The sequence below is a fragment of the Narcine bancroftii genome, unplaced genomic scaffold, assembly GCF_036971445.1.
Source record: "Narcine bancroftii isolate sNarBan1 unplaced genomic scaffold, sNarBan1.hap1 Scaffold_281, whole genome shotgun sequence".
NCBI lineage: Eukaryota > Metazoa > Chordata > Chondrichthyes > Torpediniformes > Narcinidae > Narcine > Narcine bancroftii.
The window spans coordinates 24,972-48,399 of NW_027212016.1; the positions used below are offsets into that span (position 1 = coordinate 24,972).

The 23,428-nt window shown below is 40.8% G+C and overlaps 2 protein-coding genes across 14 annotated transcripts in view; one reads left to right on the top strand and one right to left on the bottom strand.

Annotated features, from left to right (window-relative positions):
* Positions 1-7,689, bottom strand: part of ascc2 (activating signal cointegrator 1 complex subunit 2) — a 31,048-nt gene extending 23,359 nt beyond the window's left edge. Inside the window, exon 1 of one of the 2 annotated variants that reach the window (XM_069912972.1) lies at positions 7,605-7,689. The gene's annotated coding sequence lies outside the window, so the exon portion shown is untranslated. Of the gene's footprint in view, positions 1-7,414 lie in introns of both variants that reach the window. The other variant, XM_069912971.1, reaches the window with a different exon arrangement.
* Positions 7,690-7,738: 49 nt separating this feature from the next.
* mtmr3 (myotubularin related protein 3) overlaps positions 7,739-23,428 on the top strand; it is a 112,276-nt gene continuing 96,586 nt past the window's right edge. For 6 of the 12 annotated variants that reach the window (XM_069912955.1, XM_069912958.1, XM_069912962.1 and 3 more), the window contains exon 1: positions 7,740-8,011. The gene's annotated coding sequence lies outside the window, so the exon portion shown is untranslated. Of the gene's footprint in view, positions 8,012-16,613; positions 16,760-23,428 lie in introns of those variants that run through there. The other 6 variants (XM_069912960.1, XM_069912961.1, XM_069912970.1 and 3 more) reach the window with 3 other exon arrangements.

Below are 23,428 nucleotides of genomic sequence, written 5' to 3' on the forward strand. Positions count from 1 at the left end.
CCTGACAGTCCTGATTTTGATGCTCCTTCTTGATGGCAGTGGGTGAAAGAGTGAAACATGAATGTCTGCAGATGCAGTGATTGTAGTAAAAACACAGAAATGCTGGAGGAGCTCAGCTGGTCTCACAGCGTCCATAGGAGGTAAAGATACATTAGAGATGTTTCAGGCCTGAACCCTTCTTCAAGGAATAAGCAAAGAACAGGAAGGCATAAGAATAAAAAGACTGGCAGGGGGAAGAAGTCCAGACCAAAAAAAGGTGATAATTGGACATGATGAGGAGAGGTGAGAATTGACTTTGGTTCTGTGAAACGAGACAGAGGGAAAATGGAAGCAAGAGAGACAGGTGGGAGAAAAGGTGACAAGGTGAAGGGGGGGGGGGGGGGTGCTGTTTTAACGAAAACCAGAAGAGTCGATGTTAACACCATCTGGTTGGAGGGTGTCCAGATGGAAGATGAGGTGTTGCTCCTCCAATTTGCAGGCGGTCTCAGTCTGGCACTGCATGAACCCTTGGACAGACATGTCAGCAAGGGAATGGGAAAGGGAATTGCGATGGATTATATCATATTTTTTAATAAATATAAATATGTTTTTGAAGGAGATAGATTGTGGGAGTAGTGTAGGTCACAAACAAACACAAACACTTCACAAAACAGATCTCATTTAAAATGTAAGAGCTTTGCTCAAACCAGACACTTTGGGCCCAGGGCCTTTGAAAGGACAATAAAAACTGCTTTGCTGAACATTTTCACAAGGAGGTGCAAATAGAAGAACCTGAGCTCAAGAGACTTCACAAGTAGATGTTAATTGGACTGATGCTCTGTAAATGGATTATTGTTTTTGAAAGCAACAGATGAACCAGCTCAAAAGAAAAGTTTGGGTCCTATGCCTCAATCTGTCTGGTTGCAGTTTGTTGTTCCAAGAAGGTCATGTGGTTTTGCAAGTGGAGATAGAACAAAGTCAAAACAGCTTTTCTCTAAGAGAGAGAGAGAGAGAGAGAATTCAGTTAGAGTTCTGCAGTGGCTTTTGGAAGCTGGTAGCTTGTTTAAACCCTATTTTGAAGATGGGTGTGAGTTCTGAGTTCTGCCTGTTGAAACCCCTTGTAGTCCAGACAAGAAGAAATGGTTGGCAAGAGTGTTTCTCCTGAAATAAGAGAAACAAGAAGAACTCTGTGGTGACCTGGAAGAAGAAGTTATCAATTGGAAAACCCTGATGGGGCAAGTTTCTTTGGCAAGACACTGAAGTGACCGATGGAAGTAAACCAGTTTGTGTATGTCGATCGAGTAACAAATCTCACTCTGAAACCCACAAGAACCTTCCTGAGCAGTACCCAATTACCTTTTACATTTATGGTGAAAATTCATAAATGCTCAATTCTGTGCACTGTATCATAATTGTCTGATACTGGTGAACTTGGAGGAGTGAGAAGTGAGATTGGACTGTGAATTAAATAACTTTTCTGAACTTATACACATTACATACACATGCACTTAGAATTAGAAGGGGGTTAAGTTAGGTTAATAGTAATAAATAAAATTTTCCACAAAAAAATTAACTTATTATTTGTATCAATACAAAAAGGAATAATTCAGTAATATAGCAAAAGTCATACACAATGATAAAGTTTTTTTAAATTTTTCTCCCCAACCACCCTCCCCAAAAGAAAATAAAGAAAAAGAAAAGAACACCTACTTCTACATATATAATATTAGCATATATACTATTCATTGATTATTTTTATAGCTTCTAATTGAGAGGGGTGGGTGAAGTGGATGGAATTTTATTCATAAAATCCATATATGGTTTCTAAATTTTATAAAAATTTTCAACTCAATTTCTTAGACTATATGTAATTTTTTCTAAAGGCATACAATTTTGCACTTCAATATGCCATCTGTCTAATAGTACCACATTTTCCATGTTACTGCCATACATTTCAATATGTCATCTGTCTAATAGTACCACATTTTCCATGTCACTGCCATACATTTCTTTGCAGTCGCTATTCTATACTTAAAAATTTTTCTTGATATTTATATAATTTTAGTTTTATATCTTTTTCACATATATTCCCAAGTAAAATTATTCTTGAATCTTTTTGTATCTTTATCTTCATAATTTGCCCTAATAATACACTCAAATCATTCCAAAACCTTTCTACTTTTTCACAAGACCATACCGAATGTAAAAAAAATGTCCCTATTTCCTTGGTACATCAAAAACACTTTTCCGAATAATTAGAATTAAGTCTATTTAATTTATGTGGAGTATAATATAACTGATGAAGAAAATTATATTGAACCATTTGATATCTAGCATTAATTGTATTTGTGACACTCTCTTGACACAATTTGGACCATATTTCCTCTTGAATTTGTATTTTTAGATCTTTCTCCCATTGTAATATTTATTCCTTGTAGTTTCTTGTAATTTTATATACATATTAGTGATAAATTTTTTAACCACAAGTGTATCTGTGATTATTTCCTTTAGACAGTTCATTATTCCATTTATACGAAATTTGTTCTGGGATAGTTTCTCCAATTTTATTCATTTCAATCTGAATTCAAGCTGTTTTTTTCACCTACTTGATAACAGGAGGTCAAAAATCCCAATTGAGCTGCTTTATAATAATTTTTTTAATTCATTAATCTTAGTCCACCCTGATCTAATTTCCACGATGATTTTTCAAGACCAACTCTTGACATCTTACCTCTCCAAATAAATTCTTGAATAATTTTATTCAAACCCTATTGAAATAAATACCATATTCTCAGAATAATATCCATCTTAATACAGTTCACCTGTTCTATTAACGTTATTAGTAAATCTTTCCATCTTCTCAAATCTTCTTTTATCTTTTTCAATAGTGGTAAATAATTTAACAAACAAATTATTTATATTTCTATTAATTTTTAATTCCTAAATATTTAATTGCATCATTTTGCCACTTAAATTTTGTCAATCTTTTACATTGTGAATAATCCATATCCACTATAGGCATTACCTCACTCTTATCAACATTAACTTTATAGCCCGATACTAGTCCATATTCTTTTAATCTCATATTCATCTTATTTAATGATATTTCTGGTCTCGATAAATATACAATAACACCATCTACAAACAAACTAATTTTATGATTTTTATTACCTATCTCAAATTCTTTAATTTCTTTATCAAATAAAATGGGTGACAATGGGCAGCCTTGTCTAGAAGGCCTTTCTAACAAAAAAAGTTTTTGATATTTGTCTATTCGTAATCAATTTTGCTTTTGGCTGATATACAATGTTTTTATCCAATTTATAAAAGAATTTGGAATCCCAAAAGCATTACGTGTTTTAAACAAAAAAATCCCATTGTAATCTATCAAATGCTTTCTCTGCATCTAGCGCAACTGCTACCGCTGGAATCTTTCTATTATGCGCTATATTTATCAAACTTAAAAATTTAACTATACTATCTGCCACTCTTCTATTTTTAATATGACCAATTTGATCCATATTTATTCATTTTGGCAAAAATTCAATGATTTAATACTAATTAAATTCAATACTAATAATTTTGATACAATTTTATAATCTGTATTCAATAATGATATAGGTCTATATGAAGAAGGTTGTAAATAATCTTTACCTTTCTTCGGAATTACTGTTATTAATGTTATTTTAAAATATTCTGGTAAATCATATACCTCTCTCATTTGGTCTAATACCCCCATTAATACAGGTATTAATAACTCCTTAAACTCTTTATAAAATTCTTCACCTGGTGCGTTATTATTCTGCAATGACATCAGGCTCTCATAAACTTCAATTTTAGAAAAAGTATTTGACAATCTTAACTTTTCATCTTCATTTAACACAGGTAATTTGACTTGTCTCAAATACTCTTCTTTGAAAAGATTCTGAATGATAAGGTTTAGTATAAAATTCCTTAAAATTATCATTTATCTCCTGCTCTTTATAAGTAACCTGACCAGTAGATTGTTCAAGAAATTTGTTCTCTCTTTAATTGCCAGGCTAATACTTTTTGAGCCTTTTCACCTAAGTCATAATATTTTTAATAGCGATCTCATTACATCCCTCTCCATTCTATAAGTTTGTATTGTATTAAATCTTAATTTTTTTATTCTAACAATATTCTTTTCTCCTCGCTTGTATTTCCTTCTCCAATTTTGTTATTTCTTTTTCTAACTGATCCACCTCTTTCAAATATTCTTTACTATTGAAGTATAACTTATTATTTGACCTCTTAAATATGCCTTCACAGAATCTCATATTGTAATCTTGCTTGTTATTGAATCATTATTAGCTTCAAGAAAATGTTTTACCTGTTGTCTCATGAAATCACAAAATTCTTTTTTTCTTGAATGTTGTGCTTAACCTCTATCTATAACTCATCTTTTGTTCTTCTTCCAACAAAATTGACAAAATTAAAGGTGAATGATCCAATAGAGCTCGCATTTTCAATCTTTTGTACTCTATATTGAAATTGGGTAGAAAATAAAAACCTATCTATTTGTGAATATGTTTTATGTCGAAAAGAGTAAAAGGAATGATCTCTTTCATTTGGGTGAATTCTTCTCCAAATATCTATTAAACCCATATCTTTCATTAAATCTATTGCTATTTTACTACTATTTTTTAAATCATTTTATCTCCTGACCTATCCAATTTATCTAAAGTAGTAAAATTAAAATCTCCCCCTAATATAATTTTTCCCTTGGCATTTGATAATTGCATGAAAATATCTTATATAAATTTACCATCATCTACATTAGTTGCGTATACATTCATTAAGGTCCATTGTTCCAAATAAATCTGACAATTTACCATAACATATCTTCCTATTACATCTGCAATTGTCTCCAGTATTTTCACTGGTAAATTTTTATTGATCAATATTGATGTAATTTTGAATTAAATGATGATGCTATTACAGTTTCTACCCAATCTCTTTTTAATTTTTAATTTTCTTTTTCTGTCAAATGTGTTTCTTGTAAAAAAGCAATATTTATTTTAGTCTTTTTCATCTATACTAATAATTTCTGCTTTATTTGATTTTGTATCCCATTAATGTTAATACTAATAAAATTCAAATTCAATATTTCAGCCATCAGATACTTTTCTAAATCTTTTAAACATCCATCCTTCCACTCCTATCCCTCTCACATTTAAAGCACTAATATTATATTTCAGAAGACATTTATTATATTTAGGTGTATTAAAAAGAAAAAAAGAAATAAACAAAAAAAGATAGAACATTCCCCCACCCCCCCAACCCCGCCACCTAAGGCGTACATTATTATTAATACGTCCATAAAAACCTGATTTATAGGAGTTGTGGTCAAAACTACACCAGCACTCATGTCTCCGTAGAATCTAGGTCAACACTCCCAACTTACTCTCTCGAAACATTGTACTGTCTCTTGTTGCATTAGGTCTATACAATTTCTGCCAATTACAAATATTAACTTGGTTATAGATCTTTCAGGTTAAGAATTTTCCTCCGCTAAAATTCTCTTTCTCTCTCAAAAAAAACTTTTTCTTTTAAAAAAACATTACCGCAAATATTTGTGTATAATGCGAAAAAAAACTTTCCCCTTTTTCCCCTCAAAAATAAGGGGGGGGGGTCACATTATACACGAATATTTACGGTAACCCTTTCCTTCTCTATATCATCAACTGTAATCCTTCTGAATCATCTCTCACTTCAACCATCACTCCCCACTTGTTTCTCTTTCTCAGGCAAGGAATCTGCAAATGCCTTTGCCTCATTGGGTTCTGTAAAATATCTATTTTTCCCTTCTGGAACAAAATCTTTCAATGCTGCCAGATACCTTAAAACAAAAGCATATCCGTCTTCCATAACATATTTTTAACAGTATTGAAATCTTTTCAACAAATCAAAACAATATCAGGGTAAAAGAAGATCTTATTTCCATTATAAATTAATGGTGATTTTCTTTCGTTTGTTTTGCCGCCAATTCCATAACTTTTTTTAATCTCACTTTATAAACAAGTAACTTGACCCGTTTCGGTTGTAGTGTTCTAAGAGCTCTTTCAATCTCAATGTCTCCTTGAAATTCTGCTACCCCCAAGATTGTGGAATCCAACGTTGCAAAAACCTTTTCATGTCCTTGACCTTAATCGCCATCTTTAAGCCCAACAATTTTTATATTATTTCTTCTACTGAAATTTTCTAAAATGTCAATTTTTTTGAGTTAGTTGATCTCTTGTTGCAGCCGCTTCAGCTTGAATTTTTTTCATCTATTCTTTAACATTTTGAGATGGCGTCCAGTGTTAAGTGGTACACCCCAGGGCACAGTGTTAGGCCTACATTTGTTTTTACTCAATATCACAGTGTTAGGCCCACATTTGTTTTTACTCGATATCACAGTGTTAGGCCCACATTTGTTTTTACTCGATATCACAGTGTTAGGCCCACATTTGTTTTTACTCGATATCACAGTGTTAGGCCCACATTTGTTTTTACTCGATATCAAAGTGTTAGGCCCACATTTGTTTTTTAACTCTACATCAACGACCTCCTTGGAAAAGTCACAAGCACCACTAGACTATTTGCCGTCAACTGTTTGGGATATCGTCCAATTAAGTCAGCTGATGACGAAGATGCTCTCCAAAAAGATCTTGATAGCATGGTGGAATGGTCAGAAAAACGGGACATGCAGTTCACTCCTTCCAAATGCAAAACCACGCGTGTCAGCAGGAAGAGAAAACCAGGCAAAACATCATACAAAATCTTGGGTGTCACCCTTGATGAAACCAAACAGACCAGATACCATGACATCAAAATCCAGAAACAACCTGCGATGGTGAAGCCCTAAATTTTCAGAGGCGCAAATTTCATCAATGTTCAGCTTCTGTCAAGGAGACGCTCTACCTCACCCTCGTCGGACCACCTGTGGAAAAGCAGTCGCTTGCATGGGGATCCATACACAACAAAATCATCTAACGGCCACTTGAAACGAGTCCAGAGTCACAAATACATAGGGAAGAGAAGCAAATGTTCCATCGCTCCTGGATCCCTTAAAGAGGGGCGCCTGTCTCTCCCAGACAGACCTGACCTGTTTTAACGATGTGGATGACCAAGGCTCCACCGAACCCAAGGCTGCTGGGAGCAACTCAACCCAATTTGTCGTGCTACCCATCTTCCAAGGCAGATGTGTCCAGCAATTCATTCTTTCCCTCGGACAATCTTCACCCGACCACACTCCCCCAATTAAATTTAGACAGCTCTCCTTCACTAATCTCCTCGCCCACCTCCAGTTTAAATGCCAGACGGAAATCTTTTGGAGGATCCAGAACCAAAATGCTGTTGGGCCTCCCCCCCGAAAAGTTCTCTGGCCTAATTTCCATCCGGCTGTGCTTCGTCAACCATTACAGTAACTTACCCTGGAAAAAAAGTGGCTCGACAGGAATGTGTTTTCCTCCCGAGGCTAAATCAATTCAACAAAATCTGTTCTCGTGGAAACTAAAATCCCGACTGGATATCCGAGGCACGCAAAAATGGCGTCTTTGACCACAAAAAGAATTAATTCGGTCAGAATTTTTTTTAGTAACTTGGCCTCGAAAGAAACGTACAGATTCCGGCCGCTGCCCGACGAGCTCTTCCGGTTCAGGGGCCGTCTCCAAGGGGCGACTCCTCCGGCGCAAACGGACGGCCAGCGTCCTGACGTCACGGAGCGCGGAGGGGATGAGCGAGCGAGCGAGCGGGCACCTCCTGACGTCGCGGGGGCGTGGTCCCCCCCCCTCAAAAGTCCGACGTTACCCTCCCCTCCTCCTGCCGCCATGTTCTGAGCTGGGATCCCATCTCCGCGGAGAGAAAAATAATAACAACAGACCGTGATGGTCATGCTCGGGTGAAAAGAAAGGCTCGGCGCGGGCGGTTTCGCCCATTGAGGAGCCTCGCTTGTTCGCGGGCGGTCGGTCGCTCGCTGTCTGACGCTTGTGCGGCGGGCAGGAGGCCGCTGAGCTGCTGTGGCACTCAGGTTAGTTGACAAGTTGTTTGCTCTCAGGGTGTCCGCCCTCCATCTTGACAACGTTCAGGGATGTGCGGCGAAATACAAGCATCGAGTTGGCTTGGGGGGTGGGGGGGGGATTTTGATGAAACAGGAGGCTGGTCCGTTTCTTTTTCTTTAATCACTTGGGGCCGTGTCCTGCTGACGATGCAGCCCCCTCATGGTATTTAGCCGTGCAGTTATCATCTGGGCACAGTTTGGAGCTGAATTGGTGCAGGCACTTTTTAATATGGACTTTGAATGAGCCGTCACTTTTCATGGGCTCGCTGGCGTGGAGGGTTTGGTGCAGCTCCGCTGAGGGGGTGATGCTGCTGTCCAGCGTGGCTGGGCTCCTCACTGGCCTAAGTCAGTATATTTTTGCGGTCGCTGGTTGTCCGGGGAGGGATTGAGAGGTCTCCTTGTTAGTGTTGTCGTTCTCATCCTTGGGAGTTCCAAGCCACCCTCAATTTATCTCTCGCACGGCACAGACGAGAGAGCGTTTTTCTCCAGGACCACGGAGCGTCTATTCTAACTTAAATTTAAGTTTGGAATAGAAGTTGAGCACGTATGCAAAGTCCTCTGTCCACAAATGTCCTGGGGATTCGGGAGCCTCGTGGCTTTGTATGGGGGGTGGGGGGAAGGAGGAGAAAGCTGTTGCTCAATCTGGACGTCAAGTGCCCTCGTACCTCCTACCTGATGGCTGAAGGGAGAACAGTTGACCTGAGGGGTGTGTGTGTGGGAGTCCTTCCCAACGTTTATTGCCTGTCGCCTGCAGCGAGTGTTGTTGATGCTCCCTTCATGGTAGGAAGGGAGCCAGCCCCCAATGGTCTTTTCCGCTGACTTGGCCTCTTGCGGTCCGAGGAAGTACAGTTTCGTAGATTCTATACAGGTTAAATGAAATCTAAGATTTAAGTGCCACTTTTGTAAATACATACAGAAGTAATTTACATTGCAACGGTCAATTTATAATGATCGTCATTTCAATTTGACTGGAACCAATGTACCCACTTGATTCCGACTTAACCTGTAGGATATGCAGCTTTTGGAAAGCTAGCAACGACTAGTGTATTATTTTCAGGCACACCATCATCATCATGGCAGCTGATTTATAAATCTCATCAGTTGCTCTCTCGTGTGCTTAAGCGTACTTCTGTTTATTTCCATCACCTAATGTGATATGTAATGACAAAGCCATGAGAATGGTGAATATAAATTGAAATGGAAGAAATCAGTTTAAGATGCCACACTGTATGATTTTCTGATAAGACTTGAATACTTTGTTGTTCTCAGGTTTCTCCAGAAAGTGATGCTCTCCTTCAACATATTGGCCTTTGTTGTTTTTATTATGTATACTTGTTAGGCACAACAGACCCCATGTCTGAGTTTAAGTAAGCACTTTAAAATTGAATTTTCACTTTGTTAGAATAATCTAAAATTTGGGTTGGAATATTTATTCATAAAACAATGACAATGACTGAATCAAACTGCCTTCACTTGCCATCATGAGTCGGGTATAATCAAGGTATGTTAACTTCAAAACTAAAAAGGTAAATCCATTCCAGGTAGTACAAATTTAAATTTGAGGGTAGTTAAATCAAGTTCTCTGAGCTTTGAAGGTGATTTATGAAGATATCTTACTCCGAGATAAGATTGTCTTGTGAATCTTTTTAGAGCAAGGCAAATGCTTATCTAAAACTGGATCAGGATATTTTCTGAGTTTTCATTTGAAGATGATAACTGTAGCGCAATATGAACAATAGCTGTTTTGAAGGAATTCATTTTTGGGTATAAAGCTAAATATCAGAAACTGCACTTGAATAGAGATGACAGAATTGAAATGAAGAATACTTTAATATTTTTAAAGTGATTGTTTAATATTTGATCCTTTTCTCTCTTCACATCCACCTAGAATCTCTCACACAACCTTCTAAATTCCCTCACCCCTTCCCACTGTCCACATGTAGCATTCCAATAATCTTACTTCAGCAGTTAGCTCCCTATTCGCCCTCCAATCACCCCTCCCGGCTCTATCTGCTTCATTCCTCCCCCCCCCCCTTTCTCTTTTGTCGGCTTTCATCTATCACTGTCTTCAGACATCACCTCACATGTCCATTAATGCACCTATCACCCCTCACCCTCTCTTCAATATTACCTATGTTCCCCATGGTTCCTGTTTTTTTGATCTAAAACATTGCCCATTTTCCTTCATTGATGCTGCCGGACGCATTGTTCCTCCAACAGTTTGTTCTTTGCTCCACATTTCAGCATCTGCTGTCTCTTTTGTCTTCACTTGGAATAATGGTAGGTCTTGTTGCTCTTGGACATTGAGCTTCAAAGCAAATGTACTCTGTTATGAGTGAGTGAATCAGATATTTCTTACTCAATTTTATAAATGATTTATGCCCATATTGCTGCAGATTGAGGTCAAACTTATGAAGGTCAGGTCTGTAAAATTCCAGACTGCCTATCTGAGCAACTTCTTTTATTGGCTAGTTAAAAAATCAGTCTACTTCTTGTATCTTTTTGGCAAATATTGTTGATCTATATTAGGTTCTGATCTTAGTAGTGTTTAGAGTTTTAAGTGTCAAGCTTGGATAATTCTGCAGTCTTGTCCCTCCCCATCAATTTAACCTCTTCCTACTTCTCGGAATTTTGTAATATTTGCAAGCACATTTTCTTTCCTCTTGCTGTTTGTTTTCTCTACAAACCCAAAGCTTTGGAATTCTACTAATTATGTTTTCTGCATGTGAGGAGCAAACATTGCATATTTTCATTTGTGTGAAACTGCTATTCAAATGGAGATTCTGTTTCCTTTTTTTTAAATAGTTTCTGATCATTTACTGAATCAAGGCCATCCTGTTTAAAATCATGTATGTCGCACAGTTTAACTCCAGTTTGTGATCTTCATCCAGCTTGTGGCCTTTGAAATGGTCAACTAAATCACCACCCATCTATGCATATGCAAGGGCGTGGAATGTTTTCGCTCAAAGCTCCATGTATATTTTCGCTAAGCTAACTGCTGCACTCAGTTGCTCTGTGATCAGTTATCTTAATGCAGCATAAGGGTAGGATCAAGATTGACCCCAAGTCCTTGGCCCAGTGACCAGGTTTCACTGAAAGATGCTCAAACTGCTTTTTGGGGGACTTTGGCTTAGAGCATAATAAAACTTAATAATGTTGGATTTCTTAATTAATTAGTTTGAGTGATTTATAAATTTTAAAAAATAATGAAGCATAAAATGGCTAAAACATGAGCTCAGGAGAGACCATGCGTGTGAAGAAATAGACAATGACAGTGGGGTTTTTTTATCATGTTGTTATTTGGAACGAACAGCAGCCCTGATTGTGTGAGAAAGTAGTTGTCAATTAATGGAAAATAATGAAGTCAAATTAGTAGTGGCACTTGTTAATATCACCAAGCAATGGAATAGAGACTATTGTGTAGTTGATTAGAGGATTAGTAAATTGTCCATTCACTTTTTAATTTTGAACTTGGCCCAATTGTCCTTTTATTTTTCTCGTGTCAATTAAGGGCTAGATAAAATGTAATTTGGCAGGTTCAATCCAATTTTATCTGAGTCATATATTTGGAATCAAAACTATTTAATCGTTTGCCACAGTTGAGAACCTACTGTCAGGCTAGTTTTTTAAAGTTAGTGTGACAGGTAGAAAATTTTCCTTTTAAAATGTATTGCAAAATGAACTATTTTCTGGTTGGAGTACCTGGAAGGGCATTAAAGATCTGTGCTGACCAACTTACCAAGATATTCATGGATATCTTAACTCTCACTCCATCAGGGAGTTGTACCCATCAAGAGTGTAGTAACCTGTTTTAACATTTATTAAGCATATCAACTCCTGTCGGAACAGTGACATGGATCATACATGTTTGCCTATCATAGCAACAGGTCTATGGCAGATGCCATCTCACTGGCTCAAAGCCCTCAAACACCTGGACATCAAAGATGCATACATTAGGATGATCTTTATTGTCTACAGTTTGGCATTTAACACCATCGTCCACTCAAAGCAGATCAACAAATTCCCAGACCTGTGAGTAAACACTCCACAGTGTAATTGGTTCATGAATTTCCTTACTTCCAGACCACAATCAGTGAAGACTGGTAAGAACATCTCCACAAGCTCCATCAGTACCTGAGCAATGCAGGGCTGTGTTATAAGCCCCCTGCTCTATTCACTCTACAACTACGACTGTGTAACTTGGAATGACAATAACACCATCTACAAATTTTCTGATATCACGGGAGTGGGTTGTATAAAGGAAGGGATGAGTCAGCACACAGGATGGAGATTGGAAACTTGGCTGAATGGTGCAACTACAACAATCTTGCAAATTGTTGATTTTGCCTTGTATCGATATTGTACTGTAATTTGAGTTTCGACACTGCTCATCATGCTGAGGAAAAAGTCCTCATGAGAAATACTATTTATTATGGAGACTGAGAAATTGCTGCTCAGCTTTGAGTGATTCTGTTTGAATCAGATGGCAAACTAGCATCATTCTTTGACAGACTAAACAACATTTATTTTCATGCAAGAAGCCTGACATGTAAGGTAGATAAATTAAAGGCATGGGACGGGGGATAGTACAGGTATTACAGAAACATGACTAACAAGTGGACAGGATGGCAACTCAGTGTTTCAGTCAATGACCAACACCCAATAGCACTAACTTCTAACTGTGATGAAATTTTGAGAGGCTGGTCATGGCCAGAATTAACATGTATCTAGGCAAATTGGCAGTGGGTCCAGATCTTTGCTTATCACCATCGCTTCACAGCAGATGCAATATTGTTGGCTCTCCATTGAGCTCTGGAACACCTCAAAAACAGCAGTTCATACATATGGCTGCTCTTCATCGACTACAGCTCAGCCTTCAGTACCATTATTCCCTCCGTGCTGGTCAAGAAGCTACAAACTCTGGGCCTCTGTACCTACCTCTGCAATTGGATCCTTAACTTTCTCATCAGAAGACCACAGTCAGTATGACTTGGAAACAATGTCGTCTCCTCACTAATTATCAACATATGGGCACCCCAAGGATACATGCTTAGCCCGCTGTTCTACTCATTATACACCCATGACTGTGTGGCCAGGCACCATTCCAATGCCATCTGCAAGTTTGCAGATGACACCACAGTTGTCAGCAGAATCACAAAGGGCAATGAAGAAGCCAACAGGAGGGAGAGAGATCAGCTTGTTGAGTGGTGTCGTATCAACAACCTTGTGCTCAATGTTAGCAAAACTGAAGGGATGTTTGTGGACTTCAGGAGGAAGTAAGGGGAACACTACACAGTCCTAATTGAGTGCTCAGTAGTGGAGAGGATGAAGAACTTCAAATTCCTGGGGGTTGACATCTCCGAGGATCTGTCCTGGAGCCTCCACGATGATGCAATCACAAAGGTGGCTCTACATTGTGAGGTGCCTGAGGAGATTCTGCACATCACTGAAGACTCTTGTGAACTTCTACAGTGTTCTGTGGAGAGCTGGTTGCATCACTGCCTGGATGGAGGTGCTAACTCTCAGGACAAGAATGAACTGCAGAGGGTTGTGAACTCTGCCTGCAACATCACAAACACCAGACTTCACTCCATTGAGGACATCAACATGAGGTGGTGTCTTTTTTTTTAAAAAAAAAAAACAGCCTCTATCCTCAAAGACCCCCCCCCCCCACCATCCAGACCACGCCCTCTTCACTCTGCTACCATCGAGAGAAAAAGGTACAGGAACCTAAAGACGAACACTCAATGGCACAAGGACCGCTTCTTCCCTGCTGTCTCCAGAGTCCTGAATAATCAATAAACAAAAGACACTGCCTTACTTTTTGTGCATTATTATTTTTATTTTTTATATTATTGTTGTAATCTGGTTAATAATGTGAATGTTTGCACTCTAATGCTGCTGCAAACACCAAATTTTGTGACGAGAGTGAGGGAGTTGCATTTTTGTTCAGGGAGACAATCATGGCAGTACTTGGGATAATCATCCAATGAGGCTATATGGGTGGATCACTTTGGGGTTGTATTATAAGCCCCCTAATAGTCAGCAGGAATTAGGGGAGTGAATATACAGAGAGATCACAGATCATTGTATGAATAATTGGGATGTGATTTCAATTCCCCAATATTGACTGGGACTGCAACTGTGCCAAGGGCTTGGATAAGATGGAATTTAAGTATGAACAGCAAAGTTTTCTTAAGCAATGTGTATGAAGCCCTACTAGAGAAGGGCAATGCTGAATCAACTGTTGGGAAATCAGGCAGAGCAAGTGACTTGTGTCAGTAGAGGATGGCTTTTGAGTCTGTGAACATAATTATTATTTTAAAATAGTTATGGAAAAAGATAGGACTGATCCAAAAATTAAAGCCTTAAAATGGGGCAAGGCTGATTTTGATTACATTAGACAGGAACTTGCAAAAATTGATTGGGAGAAGTTATTCTTTGTTAAGGGATGTCTGGCAAGTGAGAGGCTTTTAAAAGTGGGATAAGGAAATTTCAAGACCCGTATGTTGATGAGGAATATTGAGGCTCTGGTCAAGAAAAAAAAAACATGTCAAGTACAAACCAACTGTGATCAAGTGAATTTCTGGGGGAATATAGGGGAGAGAAAGCAAAAGAGCAAAAAAACCTGAAAAAATTGGCAGATAAAGTGAAGGAGAATCCTAACAGATTCTACAAGTTTATTAAGGGTAACTAAAGAGCAAATAGATCTCCTTAAAGTGTGGAGTCCTGGGACTTGGTTGACGATTTAAATGAATATTTCTGATTTGTATTACTGTATAAAAGGTTGTAAAAGTTGGGAAAATCAGAAAAGAAAGTGGTGGTCTTAAAGCACATCTACATGACAAAAGAGGAGGTATCGATGGCCTTGAAGTGCAAAATGATAAACCCTGTCAGAATAACTACATGTATCCTAAAACATTATGGAAAGTGGGGAAGAAGTTGCTGAGAAGCAGAAAATTTTCACAAATTTTTTTTGCTCCACTGGCAGTGTAAAAATATCAAGAAAATTTATTACATAAATTCCATCCCATAATTTTTCCACCCAGACCTCTACACATTTTTACGGAGTGCCTGCAGTCTAAATTGACCGCAGGCACTCCCCAAAAATGGGTTTTTAGCCCCAGCCAGCTGTCACCCCCTCTCCCACACCCTCCTCTAACTCCAGACACAGCAGCAGGGGTGCTGTGCTGCTGAGCCCAGCGCTGCACTGGCTCGTGGCGAGAAGCAGGTGCCAGTGATGATAGCTCAATGTGGAAGCAATGGCAGTATTCCTTACTCATAATCCTCCATGTAGCTGGAACTTCTTTGCCAAAGCCAGGGATACACAGAGCAGTTCCAGCTGCATGGGGATCATGGGTAAGGAAGATGCACATTGTCTGCATTGGGCCAACCACCGCCTGCTTCTCTTCCACTGGATACTTGGGGGCTGACACCTTTCTACCGAAGATGAGAGAGGGCACCCACAGCGGGGAGGGTCAAGGGCGTGCACGGGGGATGACGGTGATTTGGAGGGAGGGGGGGGGTTGGCCTACTCCCCACCTCAAACATCCAGCCTCTGAAAATACAGCAACTCCAAAATCATCACAACTCCAGTGTAAACACCCTGCCTGTGTGAATGGCTTCTCTGGAGGTAAGTATATTTTTTTTTGTTATTTCTTCTGTGTTATATTAAAAAAAACTATTGGCCATGAGTGGTGGGGAGCGACTGGGAGTATGGATAGTGACAAGTGTTCTGCCACCTATTTAAGTGCTGCAGGAACAAGCCAGAGAACTACAGGCTGGTGAGCCTAATATCAGTGCTGAGAGTTTTTGAGGGGATCTGGGAGACAAGATCTTCCAGCATTTGGCAAGGCTAATAGGAACATGACTTTGTGTGTGGGGAAATTCTCACAAATTTAATTGAGTTTCTTTTGAAGAGGCAGCCAATAGGATTGACGAGGGCAAAGGAGTAGATGTGGCCTTTGTGGATGCTTGCAAAGTCTCATGGAAAACTGGTCGGGAAGGTTGAATGGCATGGTACCCAGGATAATCCAAATGAATATGAAATAAGTTTGATTGTAGTAATCAGAGGGTACTCCTGTGGAGTCTGTGAGCAGTGCTGTTCCAATGGTGGATACATGGTGTTCGCCATCTACCTTAATAATTTGAATGACAGTGTACTTGGCATGACAAAAAATTTGCTCATTACACCAAAACTGGTGGCATTATAGACAATAAAGGTTATCCAAAGTTACAATATGATCTGGATCATTGGGGAAAGTAGGCTATGGATTGGTGGATGAAATTTAACTTTGACAAGTGTGCTGTTACATTTTTGGAAGTTAAACAAGTGCAATATTCCGTAAATGGCACGACCTTGTAGAGTGGTAGAACTGAGAGATCTAAGTATACCTAGTTCTCTGAAATCAGTCACATTGATAGACAGGGTAGTGAAGGAAATGGCTGGAGTACAGGAATTGGGATGTCAAGACAATTGTACAAGACATTAGTGAGATCACAGATGGAGCATTATGTACAGTCCTGGTCACCTAGCAATAGGAAGGATATCATGAAGCTCGAAAAAGTGCAGAAAAGATTGACAAGAATGTTACTGAGACTGAAGGACTTGAGTTAGAAGGAGAAACTGGGCATTTTTCTTGAGAATGTAGTAGGTTGAGGGGGGACCTTGTGGATGTATATGAAATCTTGGGCAAAATAAGTTAGAGTCTTTTAAAGGTAAAGGTTCCATTATTGTCATGTAATACTGCATTTGGAATGTAATATAAATTCTTTCTTTTGTCGACCGTAAGGCAGAGAGTCTCCACTTTGTCCAGCACTCCTCACAGAAACCTATAGCACCTGGTGTTCCTAGATGGTTTCCCCTCCAAGTACTAACCACTTTTGAGCCTGCTTGGCCTCTGAGATCAGACAATCTCAGGCATATTCACCCAAGGTAGAGACTCTGATACAAAGATTTAGACAACTTTTTCACTCAGATTGAAGTAGGTTTGTCTTTTTGCTCCGGATTCCTACATCTGCAGTTTCTTGTAGCTCTGATGGAGGATCTGACTACATTCCCTGTAGGGTATGATTTTGTAAATACCAATGTGGGAAGGAAATGCTTGACTTGTCCATGATGAACTCTCCCTGGAGAAATCAGAAGAAGGACAATTTTACCCGGGCTTAATTCTGTATCAAATATCTGGGGTTTTTTTTTCTTTCTGCCTTGCACATAAAGGTAATGAGAAAATTAGCTGTGGGAAATTAGAGAAACAGATTTCACATATTGATTGATTAATGGCTTGAAATGGAAATTCTGTTTCTACTCCCCACAGATGAATCCTGGCCTGGTCTGTATTTCTACCATTTGCTTTTTTTAATTTGGGAATGCTATCTGCAGAACTCTTTCAGAACTCTTTTCTGTGACTCATTTGGGCTAGCTTGCCAATGTTCATTTTAACGGGTTGCTTAGATATGGAAACTATGTAATAGATACCAGGATACCAATGCAATTCTCATTTGCATATATTTATGGGCCCAGAAGACCCCAAAACCCAGCAGCAATTGAAATTCACCAAGACAAATGGTTACTTAAACAAAAGTTGCTTTTAATTTTCTTTAAACTTGAAAACCAGATCAAACTTTAACTTATTACTATTAACAACCCCTTCTAATTCTAAGAGCGTGTATATGTAATGTGTTTGTCCGTTCAGAAAAGTTCTTTGATTCACAGTCCAATCTAACTTCTTACTCCTCCAAGTTCACTGGTTGCAGGCAATTCTTATAGTGTGCACAGAATTTAAGATTTATGAATTTCATCAGGCTTTGGTGCTTGAAATGTAAATGGTTACCAGTCAGGATGGTTTTTGTTGATTTTCAGAGAGAAATTTGTTGCTCGTTGGACACAAACTGATTCCTTTAGATCAGCCACTTCAGTGTCTTGCTGAAGAACCTTGCCCCATCAGTGTTTTCCAGATGATAAACACTTTCTTTCAGATCACCAGAGTTCTTTTTTGTTTCCCTTATTTCAAGTGAAACATTATACAGCCAACCATCTTGTATGGACTATAAGGGCTTTGAATAGGCTAAAGTCAGAACTCACAACCTGTCTACCAAAATGGGTTTTTTTCCACAAGTTTGCCAGCTTGTCATATTCCAGTCCCAGCTGCTGAACTGTAGAACTGAATTCTTTCTATCTTTCACTTTCGCTTTTTCTCTCTCAGACAAACCTGTTTAACGCTCTCTGCTTGCAAAACCACATGACCTTCGTAGAACAGCAAACTGCATTCAGACAGACTGCGGCACCGGATCTAATCTTGGAGTCTGTTCATCTGTTGGTTTCCAAAACAATATGCATTACTCCACAGTACGTTCAATTAACACCTACTTGTAAAGTCACTTTTACAAAGGCACTCGGAGCCTGGACTGTTTGGCTTGAGCCAAGCTCTTGCATTTTAAATGAGATCTGTTTTGAACTGTTTGTATCTGTGTGTGACCTAACTTAAAAAAAACCTGCCACAATTTGTCTCCTTTAAAACCTATCTTCTTTTCTTCTTTGGCTTGCCTTCGCGGACGAAGATTTATGGAGGGGGTAAATGTCCACGTCAGCTGCAGGCTCGTTTGTGGCTGACAAGTCCGATGCGGGACAGGCAGACACAGTTGCAGGGGAAAATTGGTTGGTTGGGGTTGGGTGTTGGGCTTTTCCTCCTTTGCCTTTTGTCAGTGAGGTATCTATATACAATACAAAATATAACATAATCTGTAACAATATAAATTAATGATTAATAGAAAAGAAAGGGTTGGAATCAGTGGGTTTGATCGTATTGGAGAATGGGAGTTGGGATTAATATTAAATAGGGATCAACTATCAAGTCCACTGTAAATTATTTGAGTATCATAATATTGAAATTTTACGCAAATAGGAGCATGAGGAATCAGATTAATTGAGCAGGTGGCAACCTCTCTAAACTCTTCCCCCCCTCCCCCCAATAGTACTGTGGGCATGCCCACATGTCAGGGAATTCAGCAGTCCAAGGAGGTAGCTCATCAGGATCTTCTCAAGTGGAATTGTAGGTGGATAATTAAATGCTGGCTCCACCTGTGAAGTCCACAACCCTTGAATGATTTTTTTTTAAAATAGTTATTGCAGAAAATAAAAGTTCATGGTGTAGGTAATACAATACTGGTATGGAAAGAATAAAGGTGTGGTTAAATTTTCTGATGCAGAAAAACAAAAGGACATAAGGAGGTTACGGTGAAAGGGTAAATATCTGTCAAATTAGAATTTAATGTGAGAAAAATCCCTGGTTGAAAAAGAAAAGCCTTATTAATGGTAAGAGATTGCAGAGCTCTGGGATTTAGAGGGATGTGCAAGTGCATCATTAGCTAAAGTCTTAAATGCAAGTATAGCAGTAATTAGATGATAGATTTGTATTTATCATTTATTATGATGGGAATTGAGTACAAAAATAAGGAGATTGTTCATTGGGGAAGTAGTTCAGAGAAAGTTGGATTGAAAATGTGTTGTATCCTCTTTATTTATTCAATAACCATATAACCATTTACGGAGCAGAAACGGGCCACGTTGGCCATTCGAGTCCGCACCGGTTCACTAGAATAGCTCCACAAAGAATCATTAAATGAAAAGAGGGTAAATTTCTTCATGTAGTTTGGTGAATTGGAATTTTTGGCTGCATCATCACTGCATCCATCATTCATGGAAAAAATAATTAAGCAACAGCATGGTTAATGTAGCAATTAGCTGTTTGTAAGGAGTTTTGTACCTTCTCCCTTTGTTTGCATTGACTTCCTCCAAGTTCTGTGGTTTCCTCCCACACTTAAAACATAGAGGGGATTATAGGTTATTTGGGGTATTTCAGCAACATGGGTTTGTGGGCCAGAAGTTCCTGTTACTGCTTTTTGTCTAAATTTTAAAAATAAATGGCATTTCCCCCCCCCCCCACCCCATTGAATACGTAACATTGGATAAGTATAAAAAGGAAAACAGTATTCAGCTCTACTTTTCAAAAGTGCATGAAGGTCATCTTCCTAACTCTAATTACGGTAGTGTAACAGCCTGCGCCTGCAAAATAGCTGACTAATGCGTGACCCTGGGGTGACACCGGCTGTCATCCCAGGTGACCTCTGCATGACAGGAAGATGGGGAGTTCTGGCGGGAACGCCTGCCAACCTGCAGTCGGCACTTCGATGACACAGACCCCTGACATCAGTGCCAGGGTCCCGTACAAGCAGAGCGGCCAGTGCATTAAAGCAGTCTGATTTTGAATCCTCGATTCTGTCTTCCTTCCACACTCATTGTAGCACAAATGCTATATTGGTGACCCCGACAGGTCCAACCAGCAGTTGGACTCAAAGATGATGGCTCAAGCGGAGCCAGCAACCATCCATGCAGTCTCCCTCAGGCTTCTGACATTGTGTGTCGCAGACACACGTGTGGTTCGAGCAGGCTGAGTCCCAGTTCCAGCTTCACCACGTCATCACTGATGACACTTGCTACTTCTCCGTCGTGAGCATCCTTGATCAGGACAACGGCAAGGGTCGTAGATTTCCTACGGTAGCCTCTAGAGCAAGGCGGATTCGTGGCCTTCAAAGAGCTACTAACCCGCACTTGCGGGCTTTCCAGGCATGAGTGTGCTGCCCAGGGGCTGCATCTGGATGGACTGGGGGACAGGGCCTCATCCATCCTAATGAGTGAAATGCTCGCGTTATCAGAAGGCCACAAACCTTGCCTACTCTTCGATCAGATCTTCCTGGAGCAGCTGTCTGAGAATATATGGCTCTTGTTCAAAGATCATGACTTCAGTGACCATCGGAGGGTCACTGCCTGGCAAACATCGTCTGGAGAGTGAAGAAGAACGCCAGTGCCATCATAGACCACATCAGCAAGCACCATGAACAAGTTAAATCAAGGCCAGCAGAGAGGCAAGTGAACACCCCAGGAGAGCTATACTACTACCACCAGCGATGGGGTGCAGAAGGCCATTGATGCCACCCACACTGCAGGTTTTCGGGAGAAGCCCTGGCCAACCATTGTTAATGGCTGTGACAGTTTGCTGGAACTCTGTCAGGCAGGTGTTTCCTGGTCAACACAGGCACAGAGATAAATGAACTACCCCCTGCATGTGTCGACACACTGGGCAAACAAGGCCCAATACTGAGGGCAGCCAACAGCTTCTTCGTTCGAACTTTCAGGACCCGCACCATCTACCTTTGTTTCAGCAACAGCCGCTTTGCATGGACCTTTGCTCTCGCAGCAGTGGCGCAACTGCTACTGGGGGGCAACTCCTTCAGGCCCACTGCCATCGAGGGATGGCGCTTGATGCTCGCCAGAACTTTTCAGACTGCCTCTGGGAGAAGCCAAGCTATCTTTCTCCCCCCCCCCTCCACCTGGACTCTCTAAACTCTCTTGAACAATGAATTCGCCCGTATCTTGGTGGAGTTCCCCCTTGATAGTGATGCCACAATTCTCCATGGCTAAGCCAAAGCACAGGTAAGGCACCGCATACAGACCAGAGTGGGTGGGGGGGGTGGAGGGAAGGCCCACTCCATGCCAAGGCATGCCAACTCCCACCCAAGAAACTCAGCCTGGTGAAGGAGAAGTTCAAAAAGATGGAGGAGCTTGGGATTGTGCGACACCCTTCCACATGGTGCCCAAATCAGCAGGGGGTTGGAGACCATGCGGGTACTACCGTCACCTCACAAAATCCCAGTTCAGCCCCAGGATGTCCCAAGACTGCAGTTGTAATCCCCTTTGGCTTGTTTGAAATTCTCCGCATGCCCTTTGGTCTAAAGAATGTGGCACAAACTTTCCAGTGGCTGATGGACACAGTGGGCAGGGACCTCCTATTTTTGTTCATCTATTTGGGCGATATCCTGATCACCAGCCACAGCCACCTGAGACAACTGTGCACCAGTTGTAAGTACCAGTTCGGTCTGGACACCATAAACTTCCAGGGCACATGATTAACAGGCACAGGGCCACATCCCTCCCTGAGATGGTTGAGGCAGTTCGGCACTTCACGAAGCCACGCATGGTAAAAGGGCTGCAAGAATTCACCAGTATGATAAATTTTTACCACAGTTTCCTACCGGCAGCGTCACGATATGAAGACCAGCAAGGCAAAGGACATTGCTTGGGGTGAGGAATCCTGCAGGGCGTTCCAGGGTGCCAAAGACACACTGGCCAATTCCACCCTCCGGGTCCACCCCAGTCCGGAGGCATCTACTGCACTAACTGCCAATGCCTCCAGCACGGCAATAGGGACGTGCTAGAAAAGCTCACTGAGGACCAGTGACAAACCCTGGCCTTGTGCAGTTGTCCTACATGTCTGAATTTGCGATGGGCATTCAACATATTGGGAAAATCAACGTGGTGGCCGACGTTCTGTCATGCCCCACGATAGTCTATCCACATCCTGTCCCAAGAGGTCGATTATGTGGCCCTCGCCAAAGCACATCAATGAGACCGTGAGATCCCCGCTTGCAGGACAGCAGTCTCCGGTCTCAGGATGGTGGACTTCCCTGTTGGCCCAGCTAACCTGACACTTGCTGTGTGACGTTTCTACTGGCAGCCCCCACCCCATCGTCCCGGCTGCATGGAGACGCCAGGTTTTCGAGGCTATCCACAACCTGGCCGTGCCACGGTCAAAATGATGGCCAACAGGTTTGTCTGGCATAGCCTCCATAAATGGTCAGCCAGTGGGCCAAGGCCTGGATGACTGTGTCCTCCAAAGTGCAGGTTCAAATCAGAGCGCCCACATAAACCTTTGAGCCAGTGCTGCGCAGGTTCAGCCACAAGTGCATTGATTTAGTGGGGCTGTTACCGGTTTCCTGTGAGGTGAGATACCTCTTGACCATGGTAGACTGCTCCATGAGGTGGCTTGAAGCAGTCCCACTACCTGATATCACCACAGAAACCTGCACCAGGGCACTAGTTGACACATGGGTGTCCGAATTCGGGGTCCCGGAGCACCTCACCTCGGACAAGGTGATACAATTCACCTTTGGGCTCTGGGCAGCACTGACTAACTTGCTAGGGACGCTGCTCCACCATACCATGGTGTATCACCTGCAGACCAATGGGTTGGTGGAGGTCTTCCACAAGCACCTCAAGGCCTCGCTCAAGGGACCCAACTGGGTGGACGAACTGCCGTGGGCCCTTCTGGGAATGGGTCCTTCTGGGAATCTGTCCTACACCAAAGGAGGACTTCAATGCGTTGGCAGTGGAGATGATCTACGGTGCTCCTTTAATCATCCCCAGAGAATTCCTGGCCCCCAATAAATGCCCAGAAGACCCCGTGGTGAACCTTGAGAACCTGAACTTGCTGGTATATGTTGTGAGGAGGGGCACACAGAGACCATCATTATAACGGCCCTAAAGATCAT